Source organism: Podarcis melisellensis (assembly GCF_964234715.1).
Source record: "Podarcis melisellensis genome assembly, chromosome: 5".
Classification (NCBI taxonomy): domain Eukaryota; kingdom Metazoa; phylum Chordata; class Lepidosauria; order Squamata; family Lacertidae; genus Podarcis; species Podarcis melisellensis.
In genome coordinates this window covers 69,804,853-69,832,023 of record NC_138537.1, presented here as the reverse complement: position 1 = coordinate 69,832,023, position 27,171 = coordinate 69,804,853, and the positions used below count along the sequence as shown (strand labels likewise).

Genomic DNA, 27,171 nt, shown 5'->3' with positions numbered 1-27,171 from the left:
TAATGTAACTGGTCTCTTCTTCTGCTTAGCTTGTTTGGTGGGTTTCTCTCTGAGAAAATGTCATTTATTTGGCATGCAGAAGATTGGCAAATAGTTACTCTGGAGATGGTATCACTGTGTTTGCTGTGCTTCAGTCCTGCTCCACTACACCACTGAACCTCTCTTCACAAACATAAAAAAAAACCACAAACTGTATAATCTGTGAAACTTTGCTATGCACAGGTTGTCATCCTAGTGTAAAAAACAAAACCCTTCTTCAGTGCATAAGGAAAGATAATGCAACTGAAGGATGTTTTGGCAAGAATCTTCGGTTCAAGAAAACCCTAAGCATTAGAAAAGAAAAGCTAAGAATCTGTAAGGAGCACAAGCTTATTATATCTGGTAAATGCCCCCCATAAACTGCATAAATGCATTGCTCTGATGTCTTTGGAGAATGGGATATTCAATATAAAACAAATATGTAAAATAAACACAGAGCATTCTGGGACCTCTTAAATAGGCAAAACTATGTCAACATCAGCCAGAATGGCTCCCTTCCATCATTGCCTGAGTTGGGGCTTTGATGTTTTTCTTGAAATGGCAAGCAGGGCAGCCGTGCAGCCATCAATCATGGTGCTCCTGTTGCACTTTTATCCTTGTAGCTGTTGTGCATGCCCGTGTGCTGGAGAGGGATGGGGAAATGGATGTCAGTAGAGAAGTGAGTGAGCAGTGCTTTGGCACATGAGTTAATGAAACAAGCTCAGCATCCGAGGTACTGCTTAATACACCTCCACTGAAGGGCTGCAGGGTCCTCTTGCTGGTAGCACCAGCTTTGTGAAAAACCCAGAAGACCCATGGAGGCCCACGAAGCTGCAGAACTACCTTCAGGCACCAGGCTATAACCAAAACCTTTGGGTCTTAACTGAACTCAGCTTAAATATGCATTTATTGGGTGTTGTTTTATTATTCTGTTTGTTGAGCAGCTGCTCTTAACCCCCCCCCCCCCGGTATGTTACCTTTTTTTTTTGCTATGTTACTGGTCTGTTAGTTTTTTTTTAAAAAAAAACAAAACACCCAATATCTATTCTGATGCATTGATGTTTTACCATTATCTGCTATTAGAAATTTTGAGGTATTTATAAGATAAAGCAGGGTGTAAGTCTTTAAAACAAGCCCGTCAAAATGAAATAGTGCTGTATGGGTGGTTCATAAAGTTTGTTTTCTGTCTCATTCTTGCCAGCATCGGTTCCCTTGCAAATCTAGAACTTTCTGCCAGCTTAATATCTGTACCAATCCAAACATACTCTAGCATCATTTTAAAGCTAGTTTGTTTCTAACAAAATGTATGAACTCTACTCATTCTCTGAGAAGAGCTTAATTACTTTTGTCATGCTTTGCCCTATCTGAGTGTTAAGACTCAAACCATTACAAATTAACTATTAACATGGAGGAAGGAAGGCATTACAAATAGTAGCAGACTCAGATGAGGTCTTGAGTGCATTGTTCACCATAAGAATAGAAATAATATTCAGAAGGATAAAGCTGCTCTTGGTTAATACACATAGTCTTCTTTTTGACATGCAAATCTGCTCTGGTCACCAGTGATTATCAGCCTGGCTGGCTGCAAAAGTGAAGAGTTGGATTTCAGTGTCATTGTGCTTCATACAAAAGGCCTTAATGTCAGGCTTTGAAGAGAATTTGTTCTCTAACCCCCAGGCAGTTCAGACTAAGCACTGGGGTCACAAATGTCATACGGGTTTGGTCCTTATTTTGTCATACCAGTAGATGAGAGAGCATCTTACGGCAAAGATTTTTCTCACTTTTAAACTGTAAGGTCAATTGATCATCTCCTATTTGGCCAGATTTCCCTTTTGGTTTTGGCCTTAGAGGGGAAAATATATAAGAACAAGGCTTGAAACATAAACTTTTTTTATTTAAGCTGTACAGGAGAGAGTCTTTTGCATTTGTACAGTGTTTATTAAAATATAATATGCTGCTTAAAACAAACAAACCAACAAGACTCTAAGAGGTCTACATAAAACAATATAAAACATTCTACTGTGTATTTTGGAAAGTGACTTGTCCGTTTGGACGCCTCTAGAGATATTGCCATCAAACTTGGCACGAAGGTTCCCGAGGTGGGGGTGGCAGTCTTTGTCAATGCTTTGCACACTGGCCACCATTCTGAATCAAGATGGCAGACCAAAACATGACTTTTGCGCAACTTCACTCATTTTTTGGCATAGGTTTGCATGTATAGGGTCCCAGGGTCAATCCCCAGCATCACCAGAGCTGAGTTAGACATACCTATGTGAGAGTACTCAGAGTTGCAGTTTTATAGCTTCTTGCAGGGTGTGTGTGTGCTTTTGGGGGGATATAATGAGCCACAGCACCCACAAACACTTCCTCACTGACGTTACTGTCAGGATCAAATCCTTAGGCATATTCACCACTGAAGCTGCCCTGACCACAGTCAATGAAAAAGACTGCTCACGTAAAAACTCTGGACCACAACCTGCCTGATTAGTTACAACTGTTAACTTGACAAAAGATACTGATGTCAATGGAAAACATGTCAATAACAAGTGCCTACATCTGTAATATTTGCTTTCTGAATAACAAGGAAATTGCTTTCCCCTACAATGAAAACATACTTAACTCTTTCACAGGCATTCACTTCTTAGTGCCACTTTACATACCCTGCTGCAGATCAACACCTATGTCAGACACCATGAAACTGAGACAAAATCTGTACTGGCATTTACATTTTTTGCACAGTATTTACCACTGCAAATGTCTTTAGACTGACAATGTTTGCACTTAACAGTGGAAAATTCAATGTGGTCTTGCCAGAATGACTTGAGTCAACACTAGAAACATGCAAATGTACACAACGCCTCGCTGAAAAATTAAACGTCCAAATATACTTTAAATGTTGTAGATAACCAGATGGATAATTAAGCACCTTATAATCCTCACAGTATTTATTTTCTAAGTGATGATCTGCAATGTTTAAAGTATATTATAAAGCCCACTCTTAGTCAGGAGCCTCCTAATCTTCCCTTCCAATATGGAACTCAGGTAACTTCATGCTGATCATTTTGGAAACAGAACAGAGCCACATTCAAACTAAAGAGAACTGCAGGATACTCAGGGAACCCCAAAGCATTTATTCTGAACCTCCCTCACACAAAAGGGGTACATTTTCCCCAAAACATGTTTTTCATCCTCCTCTGTGACTATCTTCATATGTTCTGGTTAGAGCTCATGTGAGATGGATTCTTTCTTTAAACAGTTACCGGTATTCTGAGACAGACACTGGCATGGAGAGGTCAGCAGCTGGTGCCACACTAACCTAAAACAACACCTGGGCCGCTCTCTCAGTCCATCTCCTATCAGCCCCACAAAAATGTAACTAAGGGAAACAGGATAAGAGGGTGCTCTGAGACATCATTCCCTCTAATAAGACACACACACCAGGGACACAGTGAAACATTTAGTTGCATGTCCCATTTTTATCTGCCTGCAGCCAATAATCAAGTCCATTAACTCTGCAAACATGTTGATGGCAAGAATGCAGTTCCAAAAACCATCTGAGACTTGGTGGGGCAATCCCATGTGTTAAGTTATTGTAACCTTGTTCACCCTTGAAGTGGGAGGGGGAAAACAGATGTTCAAATGCTCAATTTTTGCATCATCATCATCAATACATAATGCACCTTACCTTACTGCATTGCATCAAAGAACTTCTCTTCCTAGACTATGTTCCTAGACCAGGCTAAGGAGAAAAGTGTTTCACTTGTGGCACACGTGAGGGAGCTCAGCTCCCCTCATCCAAGGGTACAGATCATAAATAGTGGAAACCTCCTCAACTTTTGATAAGAATGTAGTACATGAAGCCATATCTCAGAAAAGTGAAAATCCGGAAACAAACGTTGTTGAGCTTTTTTTTTTTTTGGCCTAAGTTGTTCAGCCATTTTTAAGGAAATGCGCCAAAATCTAGACTTCCGACATAGGTTGACATACATCTAGATTTTCCAAGACATTTCAGCAGTTTCCACCGCCCAGACATTGCTTCCGACTGCAGTATTCCAGCTATGTCTGGAAAATTCTGGATGTATGGCAACCCTAACATGGAGGTACTTAATCCATAGAGGCTCTTCTCCAAGTGTCACCTCAGTAAATACAGTGGTACCTCAGATACAAATGCCTCAGGTTACAAATGCTTCAGGTTACAAATTCCACTAACCTGGAAGAGTTACCTTGAGTTGAGAACTTTGCCCCAGGATGAGAACCGAAATCATGTGCTGGCGGTGCAGCGGCAGCAAGAGGCCCCATTAGCAAAAGTATGCCTCTAGTTAAGAACACTTTCAGGTTAAGAACGGACCTCCGGAACGAATTAAGTTTGTAACTAGAGGTACCACTGTAGATGGAGGGTCATGTGTTGCCATCTTTTAGCAAACTCCTCAGAGCCTCAGCACAAGAAAGGGGGCTTGTGGCTCCCAGGGACAGAGAGCGCTCCAAGTGGCTGTCTGCTCCTGGCTTCCCTTCCCTGATGCTGGTCCCATCCCATAACTGGAAGTCATTTTGGCTCCTATAGGAACACTGAGAGGTTATTAATTATGTGATCAGAGTAGAGACTATCCCATCTGCTTTCTTTCATACAGCTCTGAAGAACTATGAATTGGACAGATTGAGAGCCAGGGGCCCAAGTCCTTCCTGGGTATACTGAATAACCTGACATAGGGAGACCTCCAAGTACTGCCTTGGTATTCTGGAGCAGGAAACCCTGCTCTAACTGACGTGAAATATATCAGGGCTTTACAAGAGAGGATTGAATCCAGCAAACCTCTACTACGAATAAATTGGACTTCAAGAGCACAACAAGACAGCTACTGTACAGAAGCTATGTCAGTGTACAGAAACATTAGGCAGGCGAGCACAATAAAGATGCCGCTCAAAGAATAAACCTCTGAGCAGAACAGATCTGCACTGTGCCTTTAAGAGCTCTCCACCGTATCAAAATCATTTCACGGGCCACGAGCTGCAGAACACCTAGAACGTGACTCATTCCAACAGTCTCATCCAACTGGCCTAATGCCAAATGCCCATCTGTGTGAAGGAGAGATAGCCTATATCACACAAGTTGACTCTTCTGTAACGGGATAAGCACTGGATGATAATAAAGTTGAGGGCATAAGGAGGGAGATTTTTTTTATTTTTTAAAAAAGAATTTCCCAGCTGCCCATTTCATTAAAACAATCAGAAAATCATTTTGTTTTTAATTTTCAATTAAATTGTTTCCAGGCACTTAAAATCAGTCAGGGTGCTCTGCTGTAGGTATGAAATTTTAGAACTATAACACGCCCCCCAAGATAATTGGTTTTCAAAGATACCTAGCATCAATGCTTTACAACAACAACTGAAAGCATGCCTATATGCTTTCTTTGAAAGGAGTTTCATGCTGAGATGAACAAAGGGAATCCAGGAGCAGGTCTTGCCTAATAATTGTGTTTGTTTTGGGGCATCCACTGTGGCACCACATCTGATGGTGTGGCAGTTAAAGAGAAATAATCCTTGTTAGCATATGAAAAGATAGTACAGATTTGGTAGGAATGCTTTAGGTAAAAGTAATGGGGCCCCTGACTGTTAAGTCCAGTCACAGATGACTTTGGGATTGTGGTGCTCATCTTGCTTTACCGGCCGAGGGACCCGGTGTCATTTAGCTTCCCGCCGGAGCAGTACCTATTTATCTACTTGCACTTCATGCTTTCAAACTGCTAGGTTGGCAGGAGCAGGGAACCGAGCAACAGGAGCTCACCCCGTCGCGGGGATTCGAACCACCGACTTTCTGATCAGCAAGCCCTAGGCTCTGTGGTTTAGACCACAGTGCTTTACGGCCATATATGTAAATGTACTCTGGGTTTTAAAGGCAGCTAAAATGGATTAAAAATGAAACAAAACACAAAGGCTCCACACTGACATCACATTTGCTTCCCACAAATTCAAAGAGCTATTTAGGACTGAGGTCCAAACAATAACTCTTCAGCTTTCCTCTTAGAACTATACAGACCTTAACTGCTTTCCAGTATGTTCTTTGCATATTCTTTGCATATAATATGCACACCTTCCAAATAGCCACACCTCAAATATGCACACCACACTGTGTGTGTGTGTGTGTGTGTGTGTGTGAACACCCTGACTTTGGAATACTCTCTGCAGGATTGCTGATAGGACAATATTTTCAGCAGCCTAGGGTTAATATGTGTTTGTTTGCTTAGGCATTTTAAATTAGTTTTATGGCCTCTGTTTGCTTAACACTTCTGCAGTTGCCTTGTTGCCTTTCAATTTAATTGCCTGTATGAAGGATACTATGTTGTTTTATTTTATCAGGGTGGGTTTTGTTTTGTTTCTAATAGCACACTGCCCTGGAATCTTTCTAAATTAAGAATGGTTAAAGGGGGGGGGTGTAGAAAACAAAAGAACAAGTTCCTCTGGGTTGTTTCCTTGTAACTATGGACAGGAGTTTAGCACTAGCCTGTTGCTCCTGTAGCTACAGACAAGTAAAGGTAAAGGGACCCCTGACCATTAGGTCCAGTTGTGGCCGACTCTGGGGTTGCAGTGCTCATCTCGCTCTACTGGCTGAGGGAGCTGGCGTACAGCTTCCGGGTCATGTGGCCAGCATGACTAAGCTGCTTCTGGCGAACCAGAGCAGCGCACGGAAATGCTGTTTATCTCCTCACTGGAGCGGTACCTATTTATCTACTTGCACTTTGATGTGCTTTCAAGCTGCTAGGTTGGCAGGAGCAGGGACCGAACAATTGGGAGCTCACCCCGTTGCGGGGATTCGAACCACCAACCTTCTGATCAGCAAGCCCTAGGCTCTGTGGTTTAGACCACAGCGCCTCCCGCGTCCCTCAGCTACAGACAAACTAAGTGTTAATTTTATGTCCTGCTTTGAAAAGGTTTCAGGACCTCTTACAATGGAGAGCTCCTGTGAATTCACAGAGTGCTTCCATATCCAGAAATGCCATGTGGCAATGCTAGTAATGTGAATCTAGCTTGAAAACGAAGGACGTAACTGGGCAACAACCAATGTCCAAATATCCCAGCATGATAGAGCATGGCTATATTAACATTTCCAGAAACAGGAGGAGCACACAAGCTTAGACACTGTCTTATGAAGAAGAAGTGGCTTCCTTTCTGCCAAAGCAAGTTCTATAATAATCACAGTGGAAGAATGGAATAGGAACGGTCATCTTAGCTCCTGCTTTTTTTAAACATGAATAAGGAGCAGGCAGCATTCACAAAGCACTCACTGCCCAGCCACAATCTCCTCAGTCTTGGTCCAAGACAACCATAAAAAGAAACTTTTACCACACCTGTGACAGATTGCGGGAAGGCCCAAATTTCGTTGGTGCCATTTCGTTTTATGGCCCTAATAAACCTCAGGGCCTACTGCTGCTCACCCTGGTAACAAGCCTGCTGGCCTTTAACTATACACTCACAAACAGGACCTCCATATGGTCCTTCCAAGGCAAAGTCACCCCACAATGGACAATGAGAAGCTGGTAAAAATGATTAGGATGCAAAGGCACACGCATTGTACCAAATGCAAATAATGTGTAAACGGCAGGCAATCTGGCTGAACAGCTGTCTGAAGGTCGATGAAATGAGAGGAGGTAATGGAAATGGACTGACAAGCGTATATTGACAGGCTAAGGTAGAGCAACATGCAGGTCAAGCCAAAGTCCTTTCTGCAATTCTTTCTAGAACTGGTTTCCAACTCCTTTCAGACTTTAGGCCCAAAATTTCAACAGTTGAAGTTATCTTTCTTGCTCTCCCCCGCCTCTGCCATCCATAGGCCAAATTCAAGGAAAGCACAAAACAGCACATTCAAGTGTTCATTTTTCACCCCTCCATAACAGAATCAGCTAAACTTTTCATAACTACATCTAGTACCACAGAAAAGAATGTTACTGTGGTTAAATCTCTTCTCATAAATACCTGTTGGCACATTGTTCAGGGGAAAAATCCATAGCTGAGTATTCCGTACCTCAGCTTCCCCTTCAAGCAGGCAAACACACTCCTTTCTTCTACTGATGTTTGAATTCATTAAGCAGTAATGAATTTGGGTTCTCTGGAGTGGGCTGCAAATCAATTTAAAATCAATACCTCAGGAGCCTCAATCACACACCTTCTGTTTGCTACCCATGATGCACCAACCAAGCAAACTTGGTTGCTCCACTTGGTTGGTCCACTCCTTTCATTAGAAAATTAAGAATAAATCTGAAATGGTAACAAAAGGTGCTGCTGGTGCCATCTGTATTAGAGTACAATCCACTTGTGAGTCTCAGTACATCAGCTGAAGACCAATTAAAAGCAAGTTCTCCAGCTGTACATCCAGACATTGAGATCTGTGATTCCTTCCCCCATGCCCCAGCATTGAAATCTATCAAACAATGAAATAACCCAAGGCACCAGCAAAATAGATTCCAAAGAAAACGTGAGGGAGATAGGCTTTCTTTTACTTTCTAGGTCGGATTTTAGAATAGTGTTGCACCATGGCACTCCAATCCCCAAGTGGTATGAGATTCCAAGGGTTTCCAGCACTTACCCAGAGATTGGCTTCCTCAGAATGAGGGACAGCAGAAACTATGGTGTTGTCATGATATATGGTTTATTTGCATATATGTACAACCTGAGCCTAGGGACACGGGTGGTGCTGTGGGTTAAACCGCTGTGCCAACTGGGCTTGCCGATCGAATGGTCAGCAGTTCGAATTCCCCGCAACGGGGTGAGCTCCTGTTGTTCGGTCCCTGCTCCTGTCAACCTAGCAGTTCGAAAGCACACAGTGCCAAGTAGATAAATAGGTACCGCTCCAGCAGGAAGGTAAACGGTGTTTCTGTGCGCTGCTCTGGTTTCGCCAGAAGCGGCTTAGTCATGCTGGCCACATGACCTGGAAAAACTGTCTGTGGACAAACGCCAGCTCCCTTGGCCAATAAAGGAGATGAGCGCCGCAACCCTAGAGTCGGTCATGACTGGACCTAATGGTCAGGGGTCCCTTTACCTTTATCCCCATTTTTAGCTTACACAACTCTGACTATTTCTTTCTCACTTCCAGCCAGGTGAGGAAGGGGCCCCATCCATTTGATCTCTGGCACAAAGCTACTTCCTTTGTTATACTAATGACCATGCTTAGGCTGCCATTAACTCACCAAGAAGCTGGTCAGGCTACTTCAACAACTGAATTCTGCATTAAATTTTAACCCTTGCTGTATCCAGGACCCCAGGAATTACAAGGGACTCAGACATCATACAGAGTAACCCTCCAAACTCACAACAATATGTTTGAGAGAGAAAATATTGAAACCTGAAAAGTAACATAAAACGGGCAAGAGGAGAAAGGTTCTGTTCAGAAGTGGATCTTTTTTACTAGGTTCAACAGCTCATATTTAACGGTGCCATTCCCATGGATGCTGATGAGGTAAATGCTGTGAATTGCAAATGACTTTCATTAAATATGTGTTAATGCAATGAATTACAAGTGAAATTCTAATGATAGGACACTGGCCATATCACCTCCGCTCAATATTAATTGGGTGACACTTTATTTTAATGGTACATTAATTAACATGGAATTTCAATGGAAGTCTACATGGCACACACATTAAAACAAATGAATTCATTACCAATGGTGTTATTACAAGTAATGACAAATAAGTCTGTAACAGTAGGACCCTTCAAATAATAATCACGAATCATTAGGTACCACATTAATTTATACAACATTTTACAAATATATACATAGATTCTATGTATGCATTTGTCTGCTAATACCATTTTGTTTGCTCAGTGGTTTATTATTATAATCATCTGCATTTATGGCGGTAGAGCTGCTGTCAGGCACCGAGGACTCATTGGGCTCAAAAATATAAAGAAAGCCAAACACACACAACAAATGCATTTATTTTAGATTCATCACACCCTGTCCCAGACAGCTCACAGTAGACAACAATATATGCAAAACCTCAAAGATACACACACACACATCAAAACAATATCCCAGCTTAGGAGTTTCAAAAAGTGTGGTTAATTCTCTCTGGTGTTTTCAAATAGATTGGATAGATACAGTATAATTTGTGCAAGTGTTTTCAGCTGCTGTTGTGATAGGGCAAACGGTACTGAACAAGTCTGTGAATAGCCACGGGGTGGGGGGAAATTCCAATAAATTAAGGTAAACTTTTACTGTTGTCTTCTTCAGCACATAAAATGTTCTCTGTGCACTTTGCTGAAGTTACTTACAGCACAATCCTGTGCCAGTTACCATTTAATTTCACTTTTTTGGGGGAAGGACCTTTCTTTAAAAATACAATTGTTATCCAGGAAGACACTGAAGGTTCAATACTCGATTTGTAACCAGTTTAGATCCTCATGTTTGCTTAGATAATTGCACTCATTTGACTTCATTTCCTTGTGCAGCAGGGACCATGCTTCAAAGTGTTTCCCAAGGGATTGAAGCCATACACTAAATTGATTTGTGCTTATTGAGTATATGTATAAATGCAGTAGCACTGGCAGGAGTGGTGATGGGGAACTCATGATTCCTTTTAGACAACAAAATCCCTATTAAGACTGTTTGGCAACAAGTGCATTTTCACACAGCCTCTTCTGCAACTCTCCTGGGAAAACAATAGGTCAAATAGCCCTTTTCATCATGCTTTTCAAACCTTAAATATAATAATTTTATTCAAACTGTGGTTTGTTTGTTTTGAAAGAAGCAAATATCAGATAATATTAAACAAGGGCGTGGGGGTGTGTGTGCAGTCATCCTTGAACTTTTGTTGGGTGCAAGAAAATTTATAGAGGTATCTCCAAAGTTAACATTTTATTTCTTTATTTCAAATATACCACTTAACCCCAAACAGTTTACAAAAGGAAATACAATTTATCAGACAATGAAACTGAAAAGCTTCAATGCCAAATAAAACAATTAAGATCCCGAAACAAAATGAAGTACAGCAACAGAGTCTGAAAACATAAAAAGAGCTGGAGATACCTTCCCTCTTCAGCCGCCCTGGCACATCCTGACTCACGCTATGCAGCACTCACCCCACTAACATACACATATCATACCCAGATTCTGTTTTACATCTACTCCCCAAAAGCTTCCCTATTACATAAACACAAGTCATGTAGTATCCACTACTCAACCGACATCACCTATCCCATTCTATCTCATCCCCTCAGACACCTCTGTACATGTGTGAAGGGAAAACATCAGATCATAGTTTAATATCCTGATTAATTAGCAAACTATGGTTTATTTGAAACAATGTCCTATGTTCAAACAAAACAGGAACATGTTGTTTGCTACAAGTATTTGTTACAAGCGTTGTTATGGAAGCTTTGAACTTCATCCCTTCATGCATAAAGGAAACTGGAGTGCATGAACCCAAGGCTTGATGCAATGTGTTCCCATAACATATATATTACTAAATTTGGTCTGAGACTTGCACCTGGATAAAGCTGGGGGCATGCACGCACCCCCCCCACTTTGTATGCTTTCATTTTCCAGGCATCACTTCCAGGCGTTGTTTGACTTATCTGAAATCAGACAGATTCTAGTCATGTAAATCTGGGCCTGCAATAACTTTTCTATTCTTTCCATGCTAAATGTACAGTCGTATATAATGAAATGGTCTTAACTTCTGCATTTCCCAGCTCATAATAGATCCAAGTGCATGGAAGTAGCTTCTGCAATCTTGAATGAAAAGCATCTTCCTATGTTACACTATTCATATAAACAAATGACTTGCAGCTGATTCATAATTTTATTTCTTTACTTTAACCAATTTATACCATTGTCCTTCTTAAAAAGTGCAAGTATTTAAACAGCAAATTAAAAAAGTTCCAAATAGAATAAAGTGAAAGTCGGTTTATAGGCTAAAACTGCATTAGATTTGGCTACAGATAAATTTGCACTTATAGGTGCACATTGTGTAATCAATGTGCACAAGCCTAACCATGTCTACTCAGAAGTAAGTCCTTGACTTAATGAGAGTCAGATGTTCTTAAATGGTATGAAGGGTCAGATGGCTAAAAGGGTCAGATGGCTTTCCAAGCTTTGTCAAACTTTTGACACCTTTTCTTTTGGACTTGTTTAATTATTTCAAATATATGGGCAGAATACACATTACTTGACTGAAGGAAATATTGTAGCAACCCCAAAGCCTAACAAACATTTTCAAAAACCGAAGTATTATAGGCCAAGAACATGGTTAAAAATAAGTAACTGGCAGTCTGATAGACCCACTGACCGATTCCTTTATGTCCCATCACATATCTGCATTGGGTTGGACTAAAATGAGACCCACCCCCAAATACACCAAAATTTGAATGAAACTAAAATAGTTTCAGAGGCACTGACACCATATTCCAGAATCTGAGTGTGAGGACATCCCAAGAATGCTTCCCAAGCATCACTTCCACACTGAACAGTGTCTTCTACTTCATGGATACTCAAACAAGTGTGATTATATAGGAGCAGCTGGTTTGGAATTTTCAAGGGAACACCCATAAGATATGCCATCCTTTTAACTGATTTTTTTCAACCTCTCCCTGCCCATTGTTGGTCCTTTGCCCATTTTAGCCAGCAATCAATCCATCTTTTATCGCAACTCTGCTGCTCCCCACCCCCAACCCCAAACTATGATAGGAATGGTTAAGAGCGATAGACTCGTAATCTGGTGAACTGGGTTCGATTCCCTGCTTCTCCACATGCAGCTGCTGGGTGACCTTGGGCTAGTCATATTTCTCTGAAGTCTCTCAGCCCCACTCACCTCACAGAGCGTTTGTTGTGGGGGAGGAAGGGAAAGGAGAATGTTAGCTGCTTTGAAACTCCTTAGGGTAGTGATAAAGTGGGATATCAAATTCAACCTCCCCTTACTTTATATAGGTGGGCCCTTGGTTTCTAGTTTTCAAGACTAACCACAAGCCCTTCTCTTTCGGAATGCTCTGCAAGCATTCCTCATGCATTCATTCTCCCTTCTCTTTGTCCATTCTGTTTGCCTCTGCCTATTGCTTCATTCAGCCTGTCAGGAAGGAAGCACTTAGCACCTACTGCTAAGAACAAATCTGTTATATAGGCAAGACACCTTTGATGACAAGCAAAAAGAAGTGGCTGACATGCCAGCTGCCAGTTTTACTTCATGTTATTCTCTTCCAGGTGAAGAACAGGGGGCATGAGATCTTGACCTGACAGCTGAGCTTGGGCTGCTCATTTTTCTCTTTGCTGTAACCAGAGGGCTGTTGACAGAGACTCATCCTTGACGGAGGATGTGGACAGCTGCATAGTTGAGTTTCCTTAAAAAACGATACTTCACTGTTCTCTGTTTAAAAGCACCATCATTCTGAATATTGTAACATTTAATTCATTCAACTCCTTTGACATCCAGTTTTCACATTAAGTGTGACTGAGAATTTTTTCACTTTTACCACATCTATTTTTAACATTTATTTTTTCCCCAGGATTCTGAAGGCATGCTGACCTGTAGCGTGAGATTGCACTTGCCACATTACCTAACAAATATTTATATACCACTTGATGGTAACAAAACCTCAAAGTGGTTTTAAACAGTTTTAAAAAGAGTAATTGAAAACATTTTTAAAAATTTAAATCAGGAGTAAACTAAATTAAGGTTAAAATATGTCAGCTTATTTGATAATCTGATTAATAGTCTTTTACTTGGACTTAGTGCAACTGTATGCATTTTTTGTGCCTATTTCCTAGTTTTGTTTTTATCTTTAAATTTTTGTCCATTGTTACAATTGTTCTCTCTGCTTTATATACATTATAAAACAAAATTTTAAAAAACCAAAAATTTTACAAAACAAATTTACAACAGTGCTTTCACAGGCTTGCCTAAACAAAACCGTCTTCAGCAAGCAGCAAGGTTCTGAAGGGAGTCACACCAGTCTTTCCCCACTTTATCAAATCCCATTAACCCCTCAGCTCTACATGTACAAATGCTCTATTAAAGTCTCCGAAAACTACAGCTAACATTGTTTTAATCTTTCACTCTGAAAACATTCCCTTACTCCACAACTCAGATTTAGGAGGGAGGGTTATTTAGAGGGTGTGGCTTTTTTTCTTTGTGGTGTCTGGCATTGAAAGAATAGCTCTAGCTGCTATTTTGATGTCCCAAAGCACTCTCAATCCGTTGAACACGGCCAAAATGGTCTGATCATCTCAATCACATCAATAGAGAAGACCAATAAAATGGAGGCTTTCGCTTCTGTGGGGAAAAAAACAACTTGCCTAACAGCGGTGACACCGTCTCCCCTTCAAGTCCATTTTGTCCTCTCCCTTTGCAAGCCCTCATTTCCCACACGATAGTGATTGCAGCCCCTCTTGATTCTGCTGATTAGAAGTGATGATGCAGACTTGTTCCTTCTACTTTAGCCCCTGCCTTCTGTTATTAAATGCACCTTTACCTTGTTTTGAAGCACCCTTTTAGTCAGTTGGTGCAGTTATTTTTTTCCATTTTGGCTCTTTTCTGTCTGGATTTTTTACTTCGCCACCTGCCAGAATCCAGCGCAGCTAGGCTTGCAAGCATGGCATTAACGCCTAACCTCTCCCCCCCCTCTTTAAAATAGCTGTAATAATGCAGAGTGAATAATATAAGCTCCATCTAATGTAACGTTGATTAAAAAGTGCTGCCTGCCCTCATCATTTCTCTGTGGTAACTCCACAGGAGCAATGGGAGATTGTTCTTTGAAAACCAGGAGAGACTGTAACTGTGGGGATTTGCAGGCAAAAGCAACATCTCCAGTTAAGAGTTGGTCTTTGAGATTATATTTGTGCATTTTCAGGAAAGTAGGGGAGCATTGGTAGTATATACATGCATGCATGCATGTATGCATATATAAGAGACAAGACACTGCCTTCTTGCACCTTTTGTCTACATAATCTCACAATCAAACTGAAAGGAAGGAGAAGGGCAACAGGGAAAAATACAAAACTGGAGAGGGGGTGAATTAAAATGAGGCATTGGGGGGGGGAATGCATGCATGTTGTAGAAGGAAAAGTTTAAGATTCACATACTACATTTTATACTAGAAATGGGTCAAGAACATCACAAGAATATAATGGGATGTGATCCATACAGTTGTCCTCATAATACTTATGACAGTGAAATGCAATACCCAAAACTATTCAACTGTCTCAAGCCCCAATAAATCACATTACCCACTTTTAAGGTGCAAATTCACATTCTAATTACCTCAGTTCTGTGGTTGACAAGAGAGTGATTTCAATTTGTGTAAAAATATTTATGTCCTGATTCTCCATATGCTAAAGTCAGCTCATAACTTTTTTTAAAAAATTTTTTATTCAAAATTATAACAAGACATATTATCCAAAAAACATATCATCCTTGTTCCCCCCATTTTTCTCCCTCCCCCCTCCCACACATAACCCCCCCACCCCGACTTCCCTCAGTTCCAGTCTTTGGTTTCTCTAAGAATGCTGTTTTCTGCATGTTACAAAGTTGTATATTTAGCTGATTATTATCAATAAAAAGTTTGTGAATGTTTATTCAAAAAGCTCATAACTTTTTAACATACAAACCAGTACAAAAACCAGTGCCTATCAACACAGAGAGAGCAGCAGCAAATTAATCCCTCATCAAGTCCCATAACATGTGTTTCCTTCTCAGAATGTTACAGGTATAGCAGTTTTAGCACTGCCTGCAGATAAGGTAACTTTACTTTTTCAAGCTTTGTAGTAATGTCCACCTGCACTGACAGCACTTTGGATTTCCCAATTGCAGCTCTTTGAAGGACTAACTACCATCATTAGGGCTGCATCTGTCTCCCTAAATACTTCACTCAAAAGTTTTGAGTCACAGCACTATCTTGCTTTCTTTCTTCTGTGATTTCAAATTCAAACAGTTTTAAAAAAACTAATTTTCCAACCTATGTGAAAAAAAACCTGCTTTATGCAAGACCAGTCAGAATATCAAACAATAGCTACTCAGAAGAGTGCATCCTTACTGCTGTTTTGTTGCAAGATTATTATTTTTTTGGATATGGAAAACAAACCTCTCTCAAATGTTTCTGCAACATTTCTTGGCTAAAGGTGCTTGCTTCGTGGCCTGTAGTGACTGACGTATACACTCTACTAAAACTTGTGGAGGGAGACCTTTGTTTAGAAGGCTGCCAACAGAAGAAAAACAAAAGTGTATTTTTCAATCAGCTGTCAAAGTTACAAGACTATCCAGTCAGCTTTTGGGAAAACACGGTGCTTTAAGAGCTAGCACTATCTGTCGAACTCATTCTTGTCTGTCTGCTTCTCCTAGTTCAGCCTATACTGTAAACAAAGCAATATTCCCAAATCACTGCAAGTCCTGAACTACTTTCTTCCCATAAGGAAAATTAACTTCTAAAAGTCTTCTTCTGAACCTCTCTGTGTTTGGTTTAGGGACAAAAAAGGGCATGTATGAGGGTTACTTCTTGCCAGACTTTTTATACTTGGTACAGATGCCCATTTTTGTACAGATGTTTGAGTACTGTTGTTAGCTGCTCTGAGCCCAGCTTCGGCTGGGGAGGGCAGGATAAAAAAAAAAATTGTTATTCTTATTACAAAATACATACACATTGTGAAGATGAATAATTTATGTATTCCATTTAAAGTACACACAAGCATGTGGTGGTCAAGAGCTGCTATATTATTAAGAGAAAGCTGCAACTGACACATTCATGCAGCCTTTGTCACTGATATGAGAAAAGGGTGTGTGTTTCTATGATCTGCCTTTTGCGACTTTTCAAATTTTTGAAGCTATACCTTCTCACAAATGAGTAAACTATATTTTTTTCCTTTTCCCTTTTAGCACATCAATACGTGTACCCATGCCAAAACTGTTCCAAGGCACAGTGTAAAAATAAAAGGAAGAAAAGTCATCCGGATAAGCCAACTTCGAAATGTAAAATAAAGCCCTGTTCAGTTGTTCTCTTTTTCTTCCGAGAAGTTGCAGGGGACCATTTCACTCTGGAATGTACAGGTGAGGGGGAGAAGGAAATGAGAAAGCAGAAAAGGTTTTAATTTCACGGCCTGCATCAGGCAGCACAATTCTGGACACTTTTGTTATCTGAATTGTGAGCCTCTCTCTGCTCCTGGTACTCCTTGAAGCAGCATTGGACAGCAGACTTTGTAAATTTTATTCTTTGCTAGGATGAGGATTCTGTTCAGGTGAGAGATCTCTCCGGCCAGGCGTACACATTTAATAACAAAATGCTTTCAAGTTTGAAAACAGAACTTTGTGCTCTTGTTGCTTGAGGTTGAGGGGCTATAATTTACATGTTATGGTGTACAAGATATAAAAAATTTCTCAGAAGCTTGGTACAGTCATACCGATTCTTACTGGTTCCTCCATCACACTTAACCCCCACCCTACCCTCAGTGTTTTTCCTACAGTCCTTTCCAAGATGCTATCACTGCAGATTTATGTGGTGCTTTTTAAGTGTCCAACACGTTTCACACACATTCTCTCAGTAACCTTATAAGGCAGGGCAGTACTGATAACACAGCTGGTCAATATTCAGCAAACGAATGGGCATATACTACTAAGGGGTGCCACTGAGGACAAGCAACAGGGTAGTTAGGCCCTGCCCTCCTCTGATTCAGAGTATGCATGTTTATTCCACAGTATCACCAATTCATCTGGATGCTACGAGGCATAAAAAGGCAGCCATACCAAATGCATGTAGAATTCATTGGATATGTACAAGATTAAATGGATGAAAAGCAAAGAAAGACTTTGAACCTTGTTGTGAATCATTACCCTCCTCCCACAGAAGGGGGCCTGAAATGGCACCCCTGCTACTATTGAGTTGTGGGCAATAATCCAATGTCTTTGTGAAAGAAGTACCAAATTCCTCCAGGCCTCAATCTATAATATTTTGTTACTAGGAAGGTGCCATTGTTCTCCCAGGCAGCTCATATATTCTTATTTGGTATGCACACCAGTATTAAAGACTGCGTACAGTTATGCAGGTGATATCTTTTTAGAAGTAGCCTTTTCACTTTTGATATTGGGGTGAGGAACCTGTGGCTCTCTAGATGATTTTGGACTACAGCTCCCATAATCCCTGTTTGCTGGTCATGCTGGCTGAGGCTGATGGGAGATGAAGTACAACAACACCTGAAAAGCCACAGGTTCTCCACCCTTGTTTTATATTGAAGGGAAGGGAATTCTGCCCCTAAAAAAGTAAGCTCCTCAGTACCTAGTTGCTGCCAAAGATAAAAAATACTGGTAAGTCATGTGTTGAATATGTGAGAAATGGGTCATAAAGAGAAGAAACCTTCAGCAGCTGGGTTTCAAACTCCCCATTTGAAGCTAATATAGGGCATGAAGCCACTTCACACAAACAAGTTTTTTAAAAAATGCTTTAGTTTTGATTAAATCACTTTTGTGCAAGTGAACCATCATGAATCCTGGGAATTGTGGTCTGTTAAGGGTGCTGCTGGATATCTCATGCTCACAGAACCACACCACTCAGAGGGAGAGGAATGTATTAGTATACATATAGCCAAGGTGTCATTTGCAACTTCCTAATGGCAATAGATAAATCAACCACAGGACATGGGACCTCTGTGCACATCTGAATGACAGAAAGTTTTCTCCTTGAGTAAACTCTCTCCAAAGTTTTATTTGTCAAACTTCTACTAAGTCCAGCCTCTTCCCCCCCCCCAACTTCTGTTTCTATTGTGTTTTGTCAATATAAAGTTTAGCTTTCTGGCAAAGAACTCGGGATGAAAGAAATCAGAGCAGGTAATTGCTGCGTGAAAATGACAGCACAGCGATTTACACAGACAAAAATGGGCTGCAGAATACCAAGAGGCAGCCAACGGCGGAGAATCAATACCTCCCAAGAGGTAGGATTATTAGGGAGGGAAAGGGGCTTGAGAGATCCATAAGTGCCTGATGGCTGACTATTTCCAAAAGGCCATCAGCTGAATGAGAAATGCCTCACAGACCTTCTTTGGATAAAAGAAGCAGGACAGGGCCTCAGTATTTTGACACTTGCACCTTTAGGAGAATAAGAAAGGTGCTGCCATGCAACCTTCCACTCATCCCCAACCCCAACATTGGTTTCTTCTTCAGGAGAGTCAACCCTCATCACATTGTCTTTCATCACTCTTGTCAGATCATCATGAGAGCAGCCATACCAGATCTATTTGTTTTATGGATTCTAAATATTGGCGTATCTCACACCATTCTTTCTAGGCTCTCTGTACAGTTGCCTTGGGATCCAGAGTGCTTGTTCCTGGAGTTGGGACAGATTACTGTCCACCTCACTGCCCAGCAGTCTCACTGCCAGAGATGACAGAGCTGGTCTCGGACTGTTGGTTCTGGGGAACTTCCAACATCCGTGCCAAAGCGATTAGCCCTGGGATAGCTCAGAACTTCATGGCTGCCATGATGACCATAGTCCTATGTCCCAAAATGTCATTGGCCCAATGCATGTGGCATATCACACTCTGGACCTTGTTTTCTTGGCTGGGCAGGATAAGGGTGATCTGAAAGTGGGGAATATTGATATCAGTCCCTTGTCATGGTCATATCACTTCCTGTTGAAATTTAGGCTCTAAGCAACTTCCCATCTCTGCAAAGGTTGGTCCGTCCTCAAAGGCTGATGGATCCAATGGGTTTCCAGGTAGCTGTGAGGGAATTCCCAGCTGACAGGACTGGAGCTCCTGTTGAAGCCCTTGCTGACCTGTGGAACTGGATGGCTCAGGCCATTAAGATGATCCCAAGAGCTTTCTGACGGTAAGAGCTGTTTGACAATGGAACAGACTCCCTTGGGAGGTGGTGGACTCTCCTTCATTGGAGAGCTTTTAAGCAGAGGTTGGGTGGCCATCTGTCATGGATGCTTTAGCTGAAATTCCTGCACTGCCAGGGGTTGGGCACCAGATGGTCATCAGGGTGCCTTCCAACTCTACAAGTCTATGATTCTATGAAAGCATACAAATAAGGCTAATATGCTTTTGAAATATACATATGAAAATATAAAGTGCAAATACAACCAGCATATATTTGCATACAATTTTATCATACAGGCACACCAACCAGAAAGCCAGGACTGGCTTTAACTCTTTGTCAGATTTACACTTTCAGCAAAAGTGGGCTTGCTGCCAAGGAATGTATTCATAATCCTAAAAAGTCAGCTCATGGGTGAATGGTTTTATCTTTAACTTGAAGAGTATCTTTCTATCTTACTCCCTCCCACCCTAAAACCAAGCTCTTCCTAGAAAACTAAACAACAGCTTATTTAACTTAGCAGTAGCAGTTTAACTTAACACAATGTCCTGTCTACACCATCCATATAAATCTTGATATATATATATATATATTTAATAGTGAACCTCAGATGTGAGCTCATCTGTTTAGAAAATGATGGGTTAAAAAGCCCCAAATGGTTCATAAATGTGTTCTCGTGATCACACCAGAAGTTCAACTGCAGGAACACCTGCTCTTCCTCTACTTAACATGAGTCCAAACAAAAATAAAACCTTTCCCTTGGCTGAAAGCTGAGAAGGGGGAGGGGGGACAAAGGAGAAAGAGAAACATATTTCAAATGCCAAAAGGAAAGTGTCTGCACTGAATTCCATCAGAGTTAACAAGGACTTTCCCCTCGAAGTCAGATGGAGAGCTGTCTCTGAGATTTTTGCATCTTTTAATTCATTTGAACTGACAGTCTACTGACCACAAGCTCCTTTTTCCATCCACAGCGCCCCCACATTTTGCCCATTATACACTGGGCATAAAGAGAGGAAACAAAGAAATTAGAATTAAATGGAAATGGAATACAAAAAGTACAAGAAGTGACGATTCATCTGGCGCTTAAATGTATTTAAAAGTTCAAACTGATCCTCCCCAACAGCAGTGATTGGTGGCAACACAATCTTAGCATGGCAGTACTGGGACAAGAAACCAACATCTCTATTCAGACCCAAATGAATAAAATTGAATTTCAACTTTAAGCTGGAATTTTCATTCAAGGTTCTTTTGTTCAAAGATAGCCACTTTAAGTTCAGTAACAGAGCGCTGAAAGGCTCTTCTGTTAGTTTCTGGATATTGCCATTTTGGATGTCAGAAATGTGTTCACCATCAGAGGTGAGCTGCTACAGCCATTAAAAACAACTCCTTGCATGGCCAATCTTGTGGCTAACTGTCACCAAATCTGCCACCAGGATTAGTTAATAGATAAGGACAGGGTGATCTGAAGTTTACTTATTTGAAATAAAATATGGTACCTTTTCTCATGTATCAATAATGATCTGAGACTATGTCTGACAACCGTCAAACCCTGTGTTGACCTGCCCACTGGCAAAATGCAAGCTCACTGATATTTGCCAAAACAGACCTTAACAGAGCTATTAAACTGATCCTGTATTCTGTTATTTTATGCTGCTTCTATCTGCTTGTTCAAGAGTTCTGTGAAACAGGTATTAAGACTGCATTGCACTGATGTTTTATGGCAGAGTTTGGCTAGAGTGTTTGGTTATGTGCCTTTGTGGTGGCAGTTCCGAAAGCAACTCTCCTCACCAGTGAGATAAGAGATTGCATAGGCTGAGAATGAGAGTTTTATTTCTCTATGCAAATACCCTAGGACAATTACAGTCAGTAAAAGAGAAGAGAGCAGGGGGGACTTTACGGAGAGGAAATTATCCTTCCCGAAGGATTCTGTTTGAATTTTTTAGCTCTTTCACCAGAATGGGGAAAACCATGAATTCTCTATATATTGCCATGGCCAGCGTTGCTTGATTTACCTACTGCACCTTATCTGGTAAAAGACAGCAAGATGCCACACTGAAAATCAATGAATGATGTGTTCCAATATCAGCTTTCGCCCAGGGCTGTGACTTCATGGTAACTAATTCTGAAAACAACTTTCCATAAAAACACTTTGCAGGATGAATCATTCTACATTAGGCCACTTCTTCAGAATTATTATGCCTTTACTTTGATTGACTTCAGAGAGAAACTGAACATAACTGAGCTCGTTACTGGGTTATTTCAGTGGGGCAGAATTTATGGCATTTTTCTGAGAAGACAAAAAGAGAGCAAGATCCAGTCAGTAAAATGGCAAAACCCTAACAAATTCCCCTTAGGCAGGAGAATATTAAATATTAAGATTCTGATTTAGGCAGGATTCCTACGGATGTCAAAGAAGAAGAAAAAGCAAAAGTCAACAGAGAGTTTGGCGCAAAATATTAATTGCAATAGAGCAAATGAGACTGGAAGGAAGTTATTAGGCAAGTTCTACTATTGTGCACAAGTAGGTGAGCTGCCTAGGAAAGGTGAGGGGGAAGTCAAAGCAGCTTTGATGGACAGGTCTGATTTGATGTCTCTTGTCGCCCCTTTCTTACCTTACCACTCACCTCCTTAACAATTTTTAAATGAAGCCAATCTTGGGAGGGTGACTTTCAACTAACTATAAATGTCCATTCTGGTTTTGGCATGGAGCAATCTTTTACTTTGTCACAATTGTATCCTGACTTTTTTCCACCATGGAACCCAAGGCAGCATATGTGTGCCCATGCAGACACAAACAGAATCTGGAACTGCTTAGTTTCTTCTTCCATTTGCTGCATAACCAATACATAGACTGCTACTTTGGAGAGATCCAAGTTTTGCTTCAGCTGCTGAGAGGGGCAGAAAGGAGAGGGGAGGCACATTTTAAAGTCTTGCTGGGAGGTCAAAATCTAAGACTGGCCCGGGGCTTATATTTTCAGAGTTCATTTCCTTGTTCTACAAAACCTCACCTGTCACTAACTACAACTCTAGATATACAAACAAAATTATGCTAAGCAGGAATTAAAAAAAAAAACAGCAAGAAAGAAACAAATGTCAATTTTTATATAATAGCCAATGCAAAAAAGAAAAGAAAGGAATTTGATGGTATTGTATTAGCAAAGCAGTATTCTACCCCCAAAAAGAAAAAAAAATCCTTGCATTTGGCAAAGCCTCATTGTCTATCTCCGAAACACAATTTTATGCCTTAAAAATCATTTCTGAATAAATATTTCACATTTGCTAAAAACAAACACACACCACTGAAAACATTACACCAGCTAATTAGGATTCAAATGCTATTTCTCTTCTGCCCCTATATCAGACTCAGTGAAGGATTAACTTGTGCGGCTTTTGTTTTGTTTATTACTTCTAATGACTTTCTCATTATCATTTTGCTTTGAAACATAAACGATGGTTATAGGAGAAAATCATATTATTTGGATGACTTTATTAAATTAGAGAGCAAATCTGTGTATATTTCTGGCTCAGGATAAATGTCTGAAACTCCTGGAAGCCAAAAAATCATTTTCAAGTGCAGCAGCTTTAGGCAGTTCTGGAATATGCAGTTAAATTAGGCTTCAGGCACAAATGGAAGGAAAACAATGGATGTCAGTTTGGCCCCTATATGCATTAGACAACCGCAGTTCAGCAAACAAAATGCCAACCAGATCTACCCAGAGTTCCCCTGTCACGAAACAGAAACACAGCATTTTATATTTAAACAGCTTCAGAAGATGTCACACCTATAATGGTATTTTTCACGACATGCTTGTGTGCGCACATGTTGCTTAAAGTTCCACCATCTCCTTTCCCCCACCTATGTAATAACAGAAGAGTTGGAGGGACCCACAAGGATCATCTAGTCCAACCACGTGCAATGCAGGAATATTTCACCCCATGTGGGAGCTTGAACCCATGATCCTGAGATTAAGAGTCTCGTGTTCTCCTGATTGAGCTGTCACTCAAAACTGACCACAATTAACGCAGCTCACTTGCTTGCCAGTTTAAAAGAAAAAACACTCAGCAATACACACAGATGCAACTTCATCTGCCATCTCCTCAGTGGAGAGAGACTCCTTCTGAAGGGACATGTCTTGGAGCATCTTTCAGCCTAGATCATCATCATCATCATCATCATCATTTATTTATACCCCACCCATCTGGATGGGTTTCCCCAGCCACTCTGGGCAGCTTCCAACAAAGTATTAAATTACAGTGGTCTGTTAAACATTAAAAGCTTCCCCAAACAGGTGATGTCTTCAGATGTCTTCTAAAAGTCTGGTAGTTGTTCTTCTCTTTGACATCTGGTGGGAGGATGTTCCACAGGGCGGGTGCCACTACCGAAAAGGCCCTCTGCCTCTGGATGTTCATGTGTAAAAGAAACTCCCTTGTTGATTTCATGAGGAAAGTATTCCCATTGGGGAAAGGCACTCCAGAATCGAAGAGAGAGAATCCTGTGAAATTAACGTACTGGAAAATTCAAGTTGGCTTAGATTAGGGATGGGGAACCTATGGCTCTTCAGATGTTGTTAAGATTACAACTTCCATCAGCCCCTGCCAGCATGGACCATGGTAACAGGTTCCCCAGCCCTGCTTTAGGTGGGCTGTGTTGGTGTATGTTTTTAAACCTCCTCTAAAATGGGGAGACGCTGTCCAATCTGTCTGAAATTTGGAAAGTGATGATTGGGAAAGGAAACGGTAGTATACATTGATGAAAAAGCTTCTGCCTTTTGTATTGAAAACTCCATTACAAAATTACAGGTTGCAGAAGATAGGCTAGTTTTTCAGCTGAAACCAACAGGAAAAGGGGAAAAAAATGAATAAAAAATCTAAACCAGTGCATTTAAAACAAATGGAGACAAAATGAATGAAACGTTAAAAATGGAAGGAAAGCAAAACAAAGCCATTTTCCTTTCAAAGCCCTATTTCCATTCATTTATCTAACTCTTAAGAATTATATTACCGATCTATACAATATTCAGATCCATGATGTAGGGAAAGGTAAAGAAAGCTGGGGGGAATATTCTAACAAAGAGGTGAAAAGCATAGCCTGAAAACAGAGTGTCAAACTATTAAGACCTGACTAAGGTCTTTACACTAAACTACTATAATAAATTGAAGTATCACAACCCAATTCTCCAAACTCAAGGTCCTGATGGCTGAGGAGTATCTTTCAAAAGGCCATAACAGTTTTGACATCAACCATTCTTGTAACAATACTCAAACACTTAATAACTGGACTCACTTTAGGCTCACGACTGCTGCATAACCAAACAGGGAAAGAATGAATTTCTTACATTGCAAATCAAGCTGTCCAGACTAATTCAGGCAATTGCTTTAAAATGAATACCTGACAAAAAAAAATAAACCCATTAAAATAATAAATTACCCCAGGTACCCAAAGAGAAAATGCAACAAGAATTGCCTTGACAAACTATCCATAAAAGGCAAAACATGTCTGTGCTACAAACTAAAATCACATCATATGCAACAGCTTTACAAATTAGAAGGGAAAATCCATGCCATGTTTTTTCATGAAGTGGAAAGAAACAACATTTTGGTGTGACAAAGATTATCTGTTTCACAATATATAAGACACTGTTTGCCACACCAGAGCCTGTGACTTCACAAAGTGATTAGCAAATAGAGTAATTTACAGAGCGTCTCTGTCCCATTGAAAAGCCAATAAAACACCTCTTGCCCTTCTCTCCTCACTGCCAGCAAAGTCTTTCTTCTGCCTCATAAACTCAGAGGCTCATTGCTGTAAAATTTGTAAGTAGCAGTTAAAGCGTATTTGGGCAGGCAGGGTGTGTGTCTGCTTCCAACAAGACACTGTAGTGTGTGTGTGTGTGTACACACTCAGCTGACTAAAATAAATAAACAAACACTAATTTCTCCTCACTATTCCTCCATTTCATGACATTGCTTAAAGTATGACCAAGTGCTGAGAAGCAGTTGAGTTATTTTTTAACTGTACTAGTTATACCAAAATAAACTCTTCTTTACCACATGTTCTTATCCTTTCATGACAACCTATATAATTCCTAAATTCTCTGTACAACTACAGAGAATTAAGGAATTATGCAAGAGTCCAGGAGCACTATATTCCTTTATTCTACTTCCCCCATGTAGTCAGCCGTAATGTGGCATTACAGTACTTGTGAAATGAGTCATCGGCTTTATTTGGATGATCTTCCAAAACAAGATGTGGAGGATCAAGAATATGCCACAGGCTTACACACTCCTGTCTCCCGTGTGCATTCCTATCTCCATGTTTGTGTTTTGATAACTATTGTTTGTTGAATTGTGTTCTGAGCCATGGCACAAAGTCTGCTTGCAAACCTAAGTTTATAGCAGTCTTTTTTCAACCATGGATTTCCAAATATCTTTGGACTCAGCCAGCATGGCTAATGGTCAGGGATGATGGGAGTCTCAGTCCAACTACACCTGAGGACCCAAGGTTTAGGAAGCCTAGTTTAGAAGCTACTGTAAAATGAGAGTTGTCTTACTGGGATGTCATAGAACAATGTAACTATTGCAACCTGGAAATGGAGCAGGGAATATATATAGAGAGAAAGAGGGCATGTGCAAGCCCATAACATGGCATGGATGATCATCTGTACTGGACTACATGAATTAACAGTTTGATTCTGTATAATATGCATTGTAAAAACAATAATCATTATTGCAGTCAGTTTATTATTGTGATCATCTGAACAAGCTTTTATAAATATTTATCACATTTCTGTAAATGAATAAAACATTCAAGTAGCACATTTTCCATTAAAAATTGTTTTAAATAAATTGTAACCTTCTCATTCATCTTTTGGAAGGACACTTTCCGCTTTATACACAGATCCTCAAAATTTAGAAGAAATGATAAATATTAATTAGGATTCATGTGTGAGAAAACACTAATGAAAAGTAAAAAAAAACAACAACCCCAATTAAGATTAATGTTTTGAGAAAGTAGCAGGAAAGGGAAAAATCTCTACCGACTTACTTCCAAGAAATCCTGTTTAGGTTCAAGTTCCTTAGAAGCAAAAATTTCTCTACACATAACAATAAGCCATTCTATGTCAAAACATAAAAACGGTTTCCAAAGTATTGGATGTACAGTAAATTATTGCAGTCAGCTGAAAGGATTATTGTCATTATATATAAAATACATTTAAGACAAAGGATCAACGCCATGTCAAAAAAGGGGGCGTGCTCAGCAGGTTACCATCCGATGCATCCCTACAGCAGGTTTGCCATCTTTGTTTTCCCAAAATGCAGTGGACTTCCAGGAAAAAAACAAAAATAAAATATAGTAGCCCCCATGTTTTCA

General features: G+C 40.4%; 1 protein-coding gene across 2 annotated transcripts in view; it reads right to left on the bottom strand.

Annotated features, from left to right (window-relative positions):
- CDH23 (cadherin related 23) overlaps nucleotides 1-27,171 on the bottom strand; it is a 366,100-nt gene that overhangs the window by 243,770 nt on the left and 95,159 nt on the right. The gene's annotated exons all lie outside the window — the stretch shown is intronic.